Raw genomic sequence first — 17,310 nt, 5'->3', positions numbered from 1 at the left:
AAACGCGCCGGTATATAGATCGATACATAAGCGCTAAATACATTATGGGTCTATGTAAATGTACATGTACATGGACTTGTGGGTTGATTAATTATATACAGACAAACAGCCGTTCACCGCGCAAGAAGTACGTTAGCTACAAGTACATCGATATACATAGACATTGGAGCAATTATATTTTATATCTGGTCGATATCAAATTAATATTGTTAAGATATTGAGTTTTCGAAAGCATGTATTATGGAGTTTCTTCTTCTACATCTTCATCTTCTTGTGCTTCCGTGAAATAATGTTACTCCAAGTATCTAGGATTTGGATGGACGACATTCAGCTATCATTTTTGTATTCAATCTGGGAACCTTTAAATCTTTCTCTATTGATCACCAAGTAGTTAATTTTTTTTCATCTTCGGTTGAAGTTACGATAATACTTTAAAAAATAAGACGGATTCCAAGATTCCAATTGCGGGTTATTGAGCAGGATCTCCTGTTGTTAACCCTTGATGGTTTTCTATTGCTAAATTGTGGTTACAGTTGCAATTAGTCACCATTTTTGTACTTGCGATTCTTTATTGATCTCTAAGTAATAATTCTTTATTTATTTTGGAATTGTGGTGTCTAGAAAGGTTTACGGAAGATATCAGGATTCCATCACTCAAGCAGGACTTCCTCTTCCAAACACCTCCTAGGCTAGAATTTGCTTACTATTATAAGTCTGTAATATTTGCATTCCGGATCCATGACTCTCAAAAAAAGTTTGCAAACGCTCAGTTGATTTTTCTTTATCTTCAATTGGTAGCCCTGTCATTTAACGACTGGACTGATGAGGTGATTTAAAAGTAATGGATCAGATCATCAAGTCTCATTTAAAATGAGGATCCCATCAATGATGACGACGAGATGCTCCATGGATCTTACTAATGCATGGATTCCGAATACTGGATTCCTCCATGGGCCATCATTGACTATCTTCCATTGTCCTTCTTTTTATTGCATCTCTTACTCCATCGTCCCAATCTTTTACCGGTTTCTTCTCCTCCTTCGTCGTTCTATTGAGATCTAGTCTCATATCCTTTGGAGTCATCCGTTTGTTTGCGTTCTCCTTAAATGTCCACAGCACATCAATCTGATCCTTTCTATGTCGTCTACGATTAAGTTCGTTTCACGTAAACTCTTTCGCATTTCTTCTTTTCTCAGACCTTCTAACCTAGACACCCTATGGCTTCTACGACTTTCTTTCTGATCAATATGTTGCAATACTTTTGAGTACGCTCTTGGTACCTACTAATTTTAGTGTTTGTGTCGATTAGTTTCAACTATAGCAGTTTAGTTTATTATACGTTTCATCATCATCAGGTCATCAGTCTTTAGACTGGTTGGACACGTACCTCCACTCTTTCCTATCCTGAGCTAAACTTCGCATTTCCCTAAAAATAGGACTCACTCCGTGATAATAACATGAAGACTAAGACAGTGACATCCTAGGTCGAGTATACTCCTTAGGCTGTATGTATACGTCATTATTAAAAGTCAAATGGACTTCAGAAACTCTTTACTTGAAGATTCCATTTAAGAAGATATGCTTCATAACTGATGGAAGAATAATCCAGATGTTTTTGGTCTTCCTACATAGGACGAATTACAAGAATATTCCCATTTGGAGAGTCAAATGTACGAAACGGAGTTCATATTAAGGGTATGAGCAAAAATCGTAGGATAAATGAATAAATAAGGTAATTTTTAAACAGTAAGGTATACGAAAAAGAGTGTCATCAATATCTTGGACCAATGGTCCCATAACGGCTTGATGTGGAGAGATTCTAGTTGGTAGGTCCTCTGCAAAGGGAGAATCCAACACTACTCAGTTGTAAGAACGATTGGACATCTATTGATTTACTTTCCTTTTCCATAAAAACAAGTCTCCTGGGATGCATGATAATATTCCCTGAATAAGAGGAATTTAAGTAAAGTCCCATGTCCAGTGCTTTTACATCCCTGACAGGTCTTTCTCCTTCTTTCTAGATGTTACGATTGCCTATTCTGCATATGCAAATGTAAATCTTCCGGTAACACACTCAATACAACACCTTATTACCCTTAAATGTTCCCAGACGTAAAAAGTGACGACCACGAGGAGAAATCTAGGCGGCCGCGACGAATATAGCGGTAGCGAACGCGTCGTCGGTTTTTTATCATTCCTTCTCATTCTCTCGCACTGGTGTTCAATTCACTCGGAGACGTCGGTCGTCCAAGAGATCCGACCTCGCCTTCGCCTGCATGTGTGTGTCTGTCTTCTGTTGGTTTGTGTTACTGTGAATGTGTATGTGTGACGTTGCGAGTGGGTACCCTGTTAAGCGCGGCTGCCCATTTTAACAGTGCACTGCTTCACTGGTTGTAACTTCTCGGTTCTCTCTCGCACTGATTCATTGGTGCATAATCCGCCACAAATATTGTCTCCACTACGTTCGAGCTCTCTTGATCAAGGATGCACATTTTCACTGTTTTTATCGCAGTTGCCTCGGTTTATTTGATCGCGCCGTTATCGGTTGTTTGTTTCAAAATTACGATAATGATGACGGTTGGGTGGCAATTTTGATAAGCTTCGTGATGATAAGGGAGCATGGACGCAACTTGAAAAGGTAAACCGAAAATTCATTCCTTCACACGGAGGATGTTCCTTAAAATTAAGGAATGTTACAGGAATTTCGTCCAGTAAAGAATGCAAATACAACTGCTAACGTCATTCCAATTTAACTAATAGATAACTGTGACTTCAAAGATTTATGCCCGTTTCTATATTGAACGTTTATCCAATACCTATCATCATCCTACACCAGTTGAAAATGATTTTTGTAATTCTTCCTATTTTCTCATTACGAAATTTCCTAGAGTTCATATCATCATCACAAGGTCATCAATCCTAAGACTGCTTGGACACGCACCTCCACCCTTTCCTATCCTGAGCTAATTTTCGCATTTCCCTAAACCTAGAACAACCCACATCCTTAACTATTTGCGAACAGTAATCTAATCTAGGTCTACCTCTACCCCTCCTAACTCCTGTTTCTGCCTCTAATATGTCTCTGACTAGACCTTCATGTCTGAGAAGGTGTCTTACCAACCTATCTCGCCTATTTCTTATTGACTTCCATAGAGTCCTCTGTTCTTTTATTCTTTCTAATACCTCTTCATTTCTTTTTCTACCCACGATATCCTCATCATCCGCCTATAACACCACAAAACGAAAGAAAATGCTCGTTCCCTTTACACTTATTTGTGTCATTTCTTATTCAATTAATTAAGTAATACGTCAATTTGGGTTATTCACCGTGCAAAAGGAGTTATTCTTATTATACAATCAGTCGCCAGTTTCTCTTTATCTGAAACTTGTAATCTCTACCCCTTCTAACTTCCGTTTCTGCCTGATATGATATGTCTCTGACTAGACCTTCATGCTTGGGAAGGTGATTCTAACAACCTATCTCGCATATTTCTTGTTGACTTCCATAGAGTCCTCCGTTCTCCTATTCTTTCTAATACATCTTCATTTCTAGCCTTCTCTAGTTCTATTAATTTTCGGATTGTCATGATCTCTTTTATTAAATTCTTAACGAATCATGCTACTTAGTTATCAACCCCCCTTTTTACCAGACTCCTCTACTCCTCCTAATTCCCGTTTCTGCCTCTAATTTGTCTCTGACTAGACTTGCATGCCTGAGAAGGTGTTTTACCAACCTATCTCGCCTATTTTTTATTGACTTCCATAGAGTCCTCTGTTCTCCTATTCCTGTGCCTGTTCCCCAAAGTTCCTTCCTTAGATTTTCTTGTTAAATATCCAATATAACTGAACTTCTTCTTCTTCCGAATCATCTGGATTTACAATATAAAAACTGACATTTTGAAATGACATTTCTCATTTTCCCAAAATCTCCTGGAATTTATTTGTAGATATCACATAACTATCTCAGATTCTTACAATAATTCTTATATTTCCTTACACAAAATCCTTGGTTAAATCAGTTTTATCTTCTTCTTGAATATTGTGTGAATAATCTTCAGTGTGAAGTATCTCTGACAATCCAAAATGCACTGTAAAATCGCTTGAAATAACTTTCGACTTTTATAAATGTTTGTACCTCTACAACAACTTTTTTAATTAAATCTTTCGAATGTTTACCATAGCTATTAAAGTTGTTAAAAATGAAGTTTCAAGTTGAGGTCAAAATCTTCTGAAAAAAATCGGTTGAAACATCTTTAATTTTTTTATTTCTTTCCATTCGTTGCTTAATCAATTCCTTCAAAACGTCTCATTTTCTCTTTGAAGATCGGGAAAAGTTACGGTTTGAAATACGACACATATCTCCAAAGTTTCTTGGAATTGACGTGCGCCCGATTTTTCGTCATATCTTTGACCGATTACGTAGTAAAATGCTCTGAAGGATCGGCATTAAACGTTCAGGACACTTGACCTTATTCCTTTCTCGAAAAGCATCTCTTACGTCAATATGTTTCATCCAACCTACACGTCGCCTCATCAAAGAGGGTGAGATTTATTACCTAACCCTATTTTATAGCGTGGTTGTAACACCAAACCTCCTACAAATGTTCGCAGTTTAAGCTCAATGTTCACTGACGTCTTATCATTGCTCAACTTAAACTTTACGTAGTATACTAAAAATTGTGTGTTCCTTCGGTAACAACAACTAAAACTGATTCACACTAAGTCTAATTATTTGAAAAAGAAGCACCAAGAAATTTCACTTGAGCCATATATTTAAATGAAACTTCAGGAAGCGTTAATGACAAATGAAACAGGAAGAGACATCGGCTAATGGAGCATTTCGTCTTGATTATCCAATAAGTAGATAACTGCTTTGTTTAGAGCTTATCCCAATAACTATTGCATAGATCCTTAGCTGAAATCCCACGATCTCCTTATGAGATACCTTCAAATATGAAGAATTCAAGCGCGTCAAGATCTAAAAATACTCTTGGTACTGGATGTACAAAACTAGTTGAGACAGGAGTGATGGGAATCGATTAATAACAATTCTTATAAATCGCCAATGATGTGTACATGACAATTTAAACTTGGGTAAAATAAAATAGTTAGGTCGATGGTCAGAGGAGAGTAGGGGGTATTACAACTATTGCCCCATTAGTGTATCGGCGCCTGCTTTTTTGTTAATTTATATACATTTTAATACTACTGTAATGCAATCTAATCCTTTGAATCCTTGATGCATAGCATTTAGGTATCCGTGGTCCATATGTCAATAAGGAAGTTTCTCATCATTAGTCAACGTCAACTCTTAGTGCATAGGATTTCATCCTTGCTGCACAGGAATTGGAATAGATATGCCAATTACATAAATATACAATCACGTCAACATTTTCTACCTTAAACTACTTTGTCAGTAAGTGAAAGATTAGCTGTATTTGTGATTAGTAAACGCCTGTATGATACCGAAAGTTAACGTAGTTCCATCTTTTCATTAGACATTTTGAGAGTCAGTTAATTCCGGAACGTCCTCCGATATCATCAGAGGAGACAGCTACACCATTTTCCATTACAAACATGCCCATGCTTAAATATTAGCTAATCAGCACATTAGCACATTATTGCATACGATACCTTCATTAAGGAATGCAAACATAAAAGGTTGCGGTCAGACGAGACACAAAAGTGATCACTACTTATACGTTACTATAAATGAACTTCTTCTTATTCCTCTTGCATTAACGCGTTCGGTAACTGTAGCAAAGTGCAGGCAGATACGACAAAGGGGTGGACATCATCAAATGTCCCTAGGCGGTCTACTGATTGTGCCGTACAACGCGTCCCTCTCGTTCTCCATCCCTTTCTACCTCTTTCTTTCATTATCTATCTCTGCTATGTCGCACTTATTAACAATAATCATTCAAAGACCACTCCGTTTAATTGGGAAGTGGATCTGCAGCAGGCATTGACAAATGAAATGTTTTACGGATAACGCCTTTTGTATATTTTAATATCAGACGATCAAAATTGGACGTATATTCTTTCTTGTTTCCACTTTGGACTGTATACTTCGTTTAGTTTCTGTAGCGATGTGACCTTCAGTTTGACCAACGCAAACTAGAAAAGAACAGCACTAGGCCAGAAAAGGAAGGAGACAACTCTCAGCCGAATTCTTAACCGGTGAGGAGCGTATAGTCCGTACAGTACTGCACGGAAAAATTGACCATTTTATCCACTACAATTGCGTCGGTCAAATGTGCTGTTATTGGTACCAATTACTACTGAAAATATCAGCGAGATGTTTATTTATATTTGAAGACATATTAAAGACTTTAACGCTTGTTGTCGACTCGTACTACTATTCATGATTGAACAAAACTTTTGGCAGGTACTGTATGAAAAAGTGTGTTTAATGAACAAGAGTCGAGAGTATAATGAGCTTTTTCCTCCCTACCTAGGATTGTGCCAGCGCGCATCCAAGGCATTGGAAGAGGCATATTGCTAGAGAAAGTAAATGAACTATAATCATTTGCTTGGGTTTAAACACATCCTTGTTAAGTTAGGAAGTGCTTCATGAGTAGTACAAACAAAGTGAAAAGAGATAACCAAATAATAGTAAGCGGTGCAGCGGTTAGAGGTTGCTTAGGTACTCAAAAAATCAGGACCGTCTTTATAACTACCTCGTTGCAGTTAAAAAAGCGTTTTTTCTTTCCTAAATTTAACGTCCGATTCTGGCAACATGCTAAAATTCTGCTTGTCTGGATCTCTTTCTGTTACACATTAATTGGTGTAATGTTATTCCTTTTTCTTTATTATTAGTGTCCGCTGCAATTCCTATCTGACATCTCTTTTCTATGTTTACGATATTCCCCAGAAGGTAGTCGTGAGTAAAAGTAGACATGTATTTCGAATAATCTTCATTAGGTACGGGGTACCGTGATCGTTTTGCAGTCAAATTCGTTGTATGTAATAATTTAATTGATTTACTTTAACGGTCTACTTTGTGACCTTCATCTGCAGATGAAACGCCAAACTACAGTTTAACAATCGTTAGGACCAGTTAGATCAATGTATCTATGCCGCAACCAATTTGGACAAATCTCTATTTTCAATTCCACCTGAATGTTTTTCAAAACATCGGCTAACTAAAATATAGGTGTGCATATAGTAATAATGTTCTTATTATTCCTCTAAAAATGCTTTCCAACAATTGTATCACAAGCAATATTTTGAGACAAGGTCCTGTATCCTGGCCGTCTTTTGACTGAGTAAGTAATTGTATCATTTTTCAGGATAGGTTTTCTTCTTCACCGTTCCAGCAGGACTTGAATCTTGACGATACTCTGCATCAAACTAAAGTGAGTGACACAATGGAAAATGGATCGGATTACGCATTTCAAGGACCTTCAGAACTGGACCATAGCTTCAGTCATAATGGGGATGTCTTAAGTGAGAAACTGGACTAAGTTCCTGACAAAAGGTAGCAGNCAGGAACGTTAATTAATTGGAACCTCTTTGTCGACTCCGGAGAATTTCCTCCTAAGGATTTTCATACTATATAAGTTCATAATCAGGAACGTCAATTAACAAGAACCTCTTTGTCGCCTCCACAGAATTTTCTTCTAAGGATTTTTATAGTATATAAATTCATAATCAGGAACGTCAATTAGGTAATTGGAACCTCTTTGTCGACTCCGGAGAATTTCCTCCTAAGGATTTTCATACTATATAAGTTCATAATCAGGAACGTCAATTAACAAGAACCTCTTTGTCGCCTCCACAGAATTTTCTTCTAAGGATTTTTATAGTATATAAATTCATAATCAGGAACGTCAATTAGGTAATTGGAACCTCTTTGTCGACTCCGGAGAATTTCCTCCTAAGGATTTTCATACTATATAAGTTCATAATCAGGAACGTCAATTAACAAGAACCTCTTTGTCGCCTCCACAGAATTTTCTTCTAAGGATTTTTATAGTATATAAATTCATAATCAGGAACGTCAATTAGGTAATTGGAACCTCTTTGTCGACTCCGGAGAATTTCCTCCTAAGGATTTTCATACTATATAAGTTCATAATCAGGAACGTCAATTAACAAGAACCTCTTTGTCGCCTCCACAGAATTTTCTTCTAAGGATTTTTATAGTATATAAATTCATAATCAGGAACGTCAATTAGGTAATTGGAACCTCTTTGTCGACTCCGGAGAATTTCCTCCTAAGGATTTTCATACTATATAAGTTCATAATCAGGAACGTCAATTAACAAGAACCTCTTTGTCGCCTCCACAGAATTTTCTTCTAAGGATTTTTATAGTATATAAATTCATAATCAGGAACGTCAATTAGGTAATTGGAACCTCTTTGTCGACTCCGGAGAATTTCCTCCTAAGGATTTTCATACTATATAAGTTCATAATCAGGAACGTCAATTAACAAGAACCTCTTTGTCGCCTCCACAGAATTTTCTTCTAAGGATTTTTATAGTATATAAATTCATAATCAGGAACGTCAATTAGGTAATTGGAACCTCTTTGTCGACTCCGGAGAATTTCCTCCTAAGGATTTTCATACTATATAAGTTCATAATCAGGAACGTCAATTAACAAGAACCTCTTTGTCGCCTCCACAGAATTTTCTTCTAAGGATTTTTATAGTATATAAATTCATAATCAGGAACGTCAATTAGGTAATTGGAACCTCTTTGTCGACTCCGGAGAATTTCCTCCTAAGGATTTTCATACTATATAAGTTCATAATCAGGAACGTCAATTAACAAGAACCTCTTTGTCGCCTCCACAGAATTTTCTTCTAAGGATTTTTATAGTATATAAATTCATAATCAGGAACGTCAATTAGGTAATTGGAACCTCTTTGTCGACTCCGGAGAATTTCCTCCTAAGGATTTTCATACTATATAAGTTCATAATCAGGAACGTCAATTAACAAGAACCTCTTTGTCGCCTCCACAGAATTTTCTTCTAAGGATTTTTATAGTATATAAATTCATAATCAGGAACGTCAATTAGGTAATTGGAACCTCTTTGTCGACTCCGGAGAATTTCCTCCTAAGGATTTTCATACTATATAAGTTCATAATCAGGAACGTCAATTAACAAGAACCTCTTTGTCGCCTCCACAGAATTTTCTTCTAAGGATTTTTATAGTATATAAATTCATAATCAGGAACGTCAATTAGGTAATTGGAACCTCTTTGTCGACTCCGGAGAATTTCCTCCTAAGGATTTTCATACTATATAAGTTCATAATCAGGAACGTCAATTAACAAGAACCTCTTTGTCGCCTCCACAGAATTTTCTTCTAAGGATTTTTATAGTATATAAATTCATAATCAGGAACGTCAATTAGGTAATTGGAACCTCTTTGTCGACTCCGGAGAATTTCCTCCTAAGGATTTTCATACTATATAAGTTCATAATCAGGAACGTCAATTAACAAGAACCTCTTTGTCGCCTCCACAGAATTTTCTTCTAAGGATTTTTATAGTATATAAATTCATAATCAGGAACGTCAATTAGGTAATTGGAACCTCTTTGTCGACTCCGGAGAATTTCCTCCTAAGGATTTTCATACTATATAAGTTCATAATCAGGAACGTCAATTAACAAGAACCTCTTTGTCGCCTCCACAGAATTTTCTTCTAAGGATTTTTATAGTATATAAATTCATAATCAGGAACGTCAATTAGGTAATTGGAACCTCTTTGTCGACTCCGGAGAATTTCCTCCTAAGGATTTTCATACTATATAAGTTCATAATCAGGAACGTCAATTAACAAGAACCTCTTTGTCGCCTCCACAGAATTTTCTTCTAAGGATTTTTATAGTATATAAATTCATAATCAGGAACGTCAATTAGGTAATTGGAACCTCTTTGTCGACTCCGGAGAATTTCCTCCTAAGGATTTTCATACTATATAAGTTCATAATCAGGAACGTCAATTAACAAGAACCTCTTTGTCGCCTCCACAGAATTTTCTTCTAAGGATTTTTATAGTATATAAATTCATAATCAGGAACGTCAATTAGGTAATTGGAACCTCTTTGTCGACTCCGGAGAATTTCCTCCTAAGGATTTTCATACTATATAAGTTCATAATCAGGAACGTCAATTAACAAGAACCTCTTTGTCGCCTCCACAGAATTTTCTTCTAAGGATTTTTATAGTATATAAATTCATAATCAGGAACGTCAATTAGGTAATTGGAACCTCTTTGTCGACTCCGGAGAATTTCCTCCTAAGGATTTTCATACTATATAAGTTCATAATCAGGAACGTCAATTAACAAGAACCTCTTTGTCGCCTCCACAGAATTTTCTTCTAAGGATTTTTATAGTATATAAATTCATAATCAGGAACGTCAATTAGGTAATTGGAACCTCTTTGTCGACTCCGGAGAATTTCCTCCTAAGGATTTTCATACTATATAAGTTCATAATCAGGAACGTCAATTAACAAGAACCTCTTTGTCGCCTCCACAGAATTTTCTTCTAAGGATTTTTATAGTATATAAATTCATAATCAGGAACGTCAATTAGGTAATTGGAACCTCTTTGTCGACTCCGGAGAATTTCCTCCTAAGGATTTTCATACTATATAAGTTCATAATCAGGAACGTCAATTAACAAGAACCTCTTTGTCGCCTCCACAGAATTTTCTTCTAAGGATTTTTATAGTATATAAATTCATAATCAGGAACGTCAATTAGGTAATTGGAACCTCTTTGTCGACTCCGGAGAATTTCCTCCTAAGGATTTTCATACTATATAAGTTCATAATCAGGAACGTCAATTAACAAGAACCTCTTTGTCGCCTCCACAGAATTTTCTTCTAAGGATTTTTATAGTATATAAATTCATAATCAGGAACGTCAATTAGGTAATTGGAACCTCTTTGTCGACTCCGGAGAATTTCCTCCTAAGGATTTTCATACTATATAAGTTCATAATCAGGAACGTCAATTAACAAGAACCTCTTTGTCGCCTCCACAGAATTTTCTTCTAAGGATTTTTATAGTATATAAATTCATAATCAGGAACGTCAATTAGGTAATTGGAACCTCTTTGTCGACTCCGGAGAATTTCCTCCTAAGGATTTTCATACTATATAAGTTCATAATCAGGAACGTCAATTAACAAGAACCTCTTTGTCGCCTCCACAGAATTTTCTTCTAAGGATTTTTATAGTATATAAATTCATAATCAGGAACGTCAATTAGGTAATTGGAACCTCTTTGTCGACTCCGGAGAATTTCCTCCTAAGGATTTTCATACTATATAAGTTCATAATCAGGAACGTCAATTAACAAGAACCTCTTTGTCGCCTCCACAGAATTTTCTTCTAAGGATTTTTATAGTATATAAATTCATAATCAGGAACGTCAATTAGGTAATTGGAACCTCTTTGTCGACTCCGGAGAATTTCCTCCTAAGGATTTTCATACTATATAAGTTCATAATCAGGAACGTCAATTAACAAGAACCTCTTTGTCGCCTCCACAGAATTTTCTTCTAAGGATTTTTATAGTATATAAATTCATAATCAGGAACGTCAATTAGGTAATTGGAACCTCTTTGTCGACTCCGGAGAATTTCCTCCTAAGGATTTTCATACTATATAAGTTCATAATCAGGAACGTCAATTAACAAGAACCTCTTTGTCGCCTCCACAGAATTTTCTTCTAAGGATTTTTATAGTATATAAATTCATAATCAGGAACGTCAATTAGGTAATTGGAACCTCTTTGTCGACTCCGGAGAATTTCCTCCTAAGGATTTTCATACTATATAAGTTCATAATCAGGAACGTCAATTAACAAGAACCTCTTTGTCGCCTCCACAGAATTTTCTTCTAAGGATTTTTATAGTATATAAATTCATAATCAGGAACGTCAATTAGGTAATTGGAACCTCTTTGTCGACTCCGGAGAATTTCCTCCTAAGGATTTTCATACTATATAAGTTCATAATCAGGAACGTCAATTAACAAGAACCTCTTTGTCGCCTCCACAGAATTTTCTTCTAAGGATTTTTATAGTATATAAATTCATAATCAGGAACGTCAATTAGGTAATTGGAACCTCTTTGTCGACTCCGGAGAATTTCCTCCTAAGGATTTTCATACTATATAAGTTCATAATCAGGAACGTCAATTAACAAGAACCTCTTTGTCGCCTCCACAGAATTTTCTTCTAAGGATTTTTATAGTATATAAATTCATAATCAGGAACGTCAATTAGGTAATTGGAACCTCTTTGTCGACTCCGGAGAATTTCCTCCTAAGGATTTTCATACTATATAAGTTCATAATCAGGAACGTCAATTAACAAGAACCTCTTTGTCGCCTCCACAGAATTTTCTTCTAAGGATTTTTATAGTATATAAATTCATAATCAGGAACGTCAATTAGGTAATTGGAACCTCTTTGTCGACTCCGGAGAATTTCCTCCTAAGGATTTTCATACTATATAAGTTCATAATCAGGAACGTCAATTAACAAGAACCTCTTTGTCGCCTCCACAGAATTTTCTTCTAAGGATTTTTATAGTATATAAATTCATAATCAGGAACGTCAATTAGGTAATTGGAACCTCTTTGTCGACTCCGGAGAATTTCCTCCTAAGGATTTTCATACTATATAAGTTCATAATCAGGAACGTCAATTAACAAGAACCTCTTTGTCGCCTCCACAGAATTTTCTTCTAAGGATTTTTATAGTATATAAATTCATAATCAGGAACGTCAATTAGGTAATTGGAACCTCTTTGTCGACTCCGGAGAATTTCCTCCTAAGGATTTTCATACTATATAAGTTCATAATCAGGAACGTCAATTAACAAGAACCTCTTTGTCGCCTCCACAGAATTTTCTTCTAAGGATTTTTATAGTATATAAATTCATAATCAGGAACGTCAATTAGGTAATTGGAACCTCTTTGTCGACTCCGGAGAATTTCCTCCTAAGGATTTTCATACTATATAAGTTCATAATCAGGAACGTCAATTAACAAGAACCTCTTTGTCGCCTCCACAGAATTTTCTTCTAAGGATTTTTATAGTATATAAATTCATAATCAGGAACGTCAATTAGGTAATTGGAACCTCTTTGTCGACTCCGGAGAATTTCCTCCTAAGGATTTTCATACTATATAAGTTCATAATCAGGAACGTCAATTAACAAGAACCTCTTTGTCGCCTCCACAGAATTTTCTTCTAAGGATTTTTATAGTATATAAATTCATAATCAGGAACGTCAATTAGGTAATTGGAACCTCTTTGTCGACTCCGGAGAATTTCCTCCTAAGGATTTTCATACTATATAAGTTCATAATCAGGAACGTCAATTAACAAGAACCTCTTTGTCGCCTCCACAGAATTTTCTTCTAAGGATTTTTATAGTATATAAATTCATAATCAGGAACGTCAATTAGGTAATTGGAACCTCTTTGTCGACTCCGGAGAATTTCCTCCTAAGGATTTTCATACTATATAAGTTCATAATCAGGAACGTCAATTAACAAGAACCTCTTTGTCGCCTCCACAGAATTTTCTTCTAAGGATTTTTATAGTATATAAATTCATAATCAGGAACGTCAATTAGGTAATTGGAACCTCTTTGTCGACTCCGGAGAATTTCCTCCTAAGGATTTTCATACTATATAAGTTCATAATCAGGAACGTCAATTAACTAGAACCTCTTTGTCGCCTCCACAGAATTTTCTTCTAAGGATTTTTATAGTATATAAATTCATAATCAGGAACGTCAATTAATTGGAACCTCTTTGTCGACTCCGGAGAATTTCCTCCTAAGAATTTTTATACTATATAAATTCGTAATCAGGAACTTCAATTAATTGGAACCTCTTTGTCGACTCCGGAGAATTTCGTTCTAACTAAAGATTTTTATATTATTAAGTTTATAATCAGGAACGTCAATTAATTGGAACCTCTTTGTCGCCTCCGCAAAATTTTCTTCTAAGAACTTTTACAATATGTTCAGAACCAGGAACGTCACTTATGTAATGTCAACCTCTTTGTCGACTCCGGAGAATTTTGTTCTAACCAAGGATTTTTACACTATAAGTATAGGTCTATAAAGTTCACAATCAGGAACGTCACTTAATTGGAACCTCTTTGTCGCCTCCGCAGAACTTTCTTCTAAGGACTTTTACACTATTTAAGTTCAGAACCAGGAACGTCACTTATGAAATATAAACTTCTTTGTCGACTTAATTGGAACCTCTTTGTCAACTCCGGAGAATTTCCTCCTAAGGATTTTTATACCAGGTATATAAATTCATAATAAGGAACGTTAATTAATTGGAAGCTCTTTGTCGACTCCGGAGGATATCGTTGTAACTAAAGATTTTTATATTATTAAGTTTATAATCAGGAACGTCAATTAACTGGAACCTCTTTGTCGCCTCCGCAGAATTTTCTTCTAAGGACTTTTACACTATTTAAGTTCAGAACCAGGAACGTCACTTATATAATGTAAACTTCTTTGTCGACTTAATTGGAACCTCTTTGTCGACTCCGGAGAATTTAACCAATAATAATAATAATAAACAAACCACCATCAAAACAAAAGACGCTTTAGATTTAAACGGCTCCAACAAGTAGCCATAGTACCTATGGCTCTTCGAAGGAGAATTCGAAAAATCTTCAAACATCGACGACTGTTCAATATCATCGGCTTCGTCTCATGAAAATATTTTTCTTGGCTTGGAGAAGAGTTAAGTTGGCTATGTTTACCCGTCCGAGTGCCCATCCGAGACAACCGGCAGCAGCAATAGTGGGTACCATATATTTTATGGTTTCCATATAGGTACATGGATACGTGCAGCTTCTATATATCTGTATGTATACAAAAGGCGCTTATGTATCTAGTACAAATCCTTTTACATAAACGTATATGTATGTATACAATTTCTTCTTGTAACTTAACCGCATACATACATAAATAATTATACGCTCTCACAGGGACTGGGGTTCTATATATAGAACAAAAAAACGTGAGATCTAAAGTTGTCTTTACACCTCCTATATTGGAATCACTTCCAATATTACTACATCATCGCTATATCACAATAATCCTCTGTCCTTTCTGAACATATTTCTTCCTGAAATTAACTATTAAACTGGGCCAGGCTGGGTTAAAACTAAACCTTCAGTAGAAATCGGAAATACAGAATAACATCATCGATATCGATGTCGACATTATTTGTCTTACCAACCATAACTTCTAACCTTTTAGGTGTATCATTGCAAAAATAAAAATAATTGGATCCCAGTTGAGCTTGTTGATCGGTTAAGAACATTTTAATATTAGAATATTTAAGTCGTGTACCTGGAGGGCCATTTTGACCGTCATTAAGTACGTAATATCTTTACTGGAAGGCCCTTTCTTCCTTTTTATGAATATTCTATTTGGATGAATAAGCGAAGCTCGAAGTATATCCCAAAAATGTTACCGAATGCTTAACTTGTTACTGCTGTACATAAGGGTACCGGAAATGTGTAAACTTAACTTTACGTTTAGAACATTATCTTCTCGTCAACGAAGTCGTGGATGCGTATCGACTAACTTCACGTCAGTCTCGTGCCGTCTCGTTTTATTACTTGTCTCGGTCGGGCAGCGGCACGAAAGCACCTCGAGCACAGTCGTGGCGGGCAAAAATCTAAACGAGAAATAATCGATTTTCAACGTCTTTTTATTACCAATTACCATGTTCCAACAATGTTGTTGTTACTACTATTGCTGTAAAATAGTCAATATGCTCTGATAGTTCTGATTAATTGATAGAAATTGAAACCATGTACATATGTATACTTTTGTGTCTAAAAAAAATTACTATTCGACGTTTCAGTGATACTTTTGCCCTCTTTCCTTTAAACATGTGAATCTCGATTTTTCACTCTAGGTGGCGGTACGATTATTAGATAAAAAAATCGTCATGCTATCCCAACGGATCGATGACACCGGATGGATGTGGGGGAGTGCCACCAAATAGGGGTTGCAGCATGTAACAGCGTGTGTTATGAAGTGGGGGAAGGTTTCTAATTATGATTCCGTGCGTCGAACGACAAAATCCAGGGGTGGCGTTAGATAAATTCCTATTTTTAGAAAATGAGCCCCTAACTTCAAGCTTCATTAGTTCATATGAGAATAATTTTCAGCCTCACATACCTAGGAATAATGAAGGAATTTTGTTAGGTGCCTTGATTATCATTAGCTGTACGCAACGTCCTTTCTAGTTGAGCTTCCTGACATCTAAAACATGGCTCAACTCAATGAGAAATCTGTTGGAATCACAGGCCCTTTGCAACCCGTGTGGTATTTATTTATTTACCTCGTTACATGAATAGCCTCTACAAATTGATGTAAAATGTACTTATACCAGCGTGGTCTAGAAGTTTGCACATAGACTCTAGGTCACAGTATAGCATTGGAAGAACACTAACTCGATCCCGAGTCGCCAGTCTCGGTGACTTCTTCTATTTCACAGATGTATAATGTTTCACTTATATTTTGTCTACACCAAGCGGCATGGCCAAGAGGCTTAGACCTTTGCTCAGCATTCGTGAGGACGCCGGTTCGATTCCGGATCCTTCTGCTTTGTTCCAAGTTTTTCTGTGGTTTCCTTGGATCACTCAGGCAAATGCTGGGGCAGTAATATTCCACAGATAATCCTTCATTCTCTTCCGTCTTCATTTCGTCCGTCTCATCTTTCTCACCCGAACCACCACCTAGCCATTCTATTGGGGCAGTAATATTCCACAGATAATCTTTCATTCTCTTCCGTCTTCATTTTGTCCGTCTCATCTTTCTGACCCGAACCACCACCCATCCATTCCCACGATTCCTCAAAGGAGGCTGAAGAAGGTCTTCCGTCCTACCTTCCGGCGTAGTCCAGAAGGACTGCCCGTCCACCAGCTTTACTGACTGGTGGGAATGAAACATCCAAAAGTTAAAGTTTTTCTGTCTTCACTTCATCCGTCTCGTCTTTCTCTTCCTTCTTTCATGATTCACAAAAGGAGATGAAAGGGGGTCTTCCCTTCCCTTCGACCTAGCACTAACTATGGAGGTGAAACATGATGCTCAAAGGAAACTGTACAGAGACGAACTTAGGACTCCTTAATCCTTATCAATATGTCTTCAAGGGTGTTCGAAATACATGAAAATTAGCGATTTGCTTTTAATCTGACTGATTGTATTATCTTTTTTGAATTCCTTTTCAGACAGTAGCATGCGCCGCCACTGGATTGGTCTTTTGCCGAACAAGGGGGA

At 36.4% G+C, this 17,310-nt stretch overlaps 1 protein-coding gene across 2 annotated transcripts in view; it reads right to left on the bottom strand.

Annotated features, from left to right (window-relative positions):
- The window catches only part of LOC108745263 (polycomb group protein Psc-like), a 134,868-nt gene that overhangs the window by 50,391 nt on the left and 67,167 nt on the right, over window positions 1-17,310 (bottom strand). The gene's annotated exons all lie outside the window — the stretch shown is intronic.

Source organism: Agrilus planipennis, unplaced genomic scaffold, assembly GCF_000699045.2.
Source record: "Agrilus planipennis isolate EAB-ADULT unplaced genomic scaffold, Apla_2.0 scaffold6, whole genome shotgun sequence".
Lineage (NCBI taxonomy): Eukaryota > Metazoa > Arthropoda > Insecta > Coleoptera > Buprestidae > Agrilus > Agrilus planipennis.
This window is presented reverse-complemented; position numbering and strand designations above follow the sequence as displayed.